Raw genomic sequence first — 472 nt, forward strand, 5'->3', positions numbered from 1 at the left:
ATATTCCAGGCCCAGAATGTGTCCCAGAACCATAGCATTGGGAGTCTCACCAGACTCCATCCAACCAGTAATTCTGGTCATTACTGAGTTTTTGGATTTTGTCCCACATTTTTCCTCCCACTCTGTCAAGGATCTCCAGATTTGATTCTTTCCTAGGTGGTTGACATTGGTAGCCGGGCACCATTTAGTTCTTCTGGTCTCGAGGGCCATTGTATCCTAGGGCTGACTGTTTCCAAATGCCCTTGTTATTTTGCACTCTTCTTCACTTCCAATGATAGGAGACCATTAGGTGCATCTTAGATGACTGCTTGACAGATTTTAAGATAGATGGCTTGAGTCTTTGAGGTGAAATTACATGGCAACTGATACTTCGATTTCATAGACACTCACCAAGAGCTACGCTGTGTCCTAGCACATTAGAGAAAAGATTCCCATCTCCAGGAATTCGTATGAAAAAGAGAAAGAGAGAGGC

The sequence above is a fragment of the Orycteropus afer genome, unplaced genomic scaffold, assembly GCF_000298275.1.
Source record: "Orycteropus afer afer isolate SDZICR_OR568_19922 unplaced genomic scaffold, OryAfe1.0 scaffold00032, whole genome shotgun sequence".
In the NCBI taxonomy this organism is placed as follows: domain Eukaryota; kingdom Metazoa; phylum Chordata; class Mammalia; order Tubulidentata; family Orycteropodidae; genus Orycteropus; species Orycteropus afer.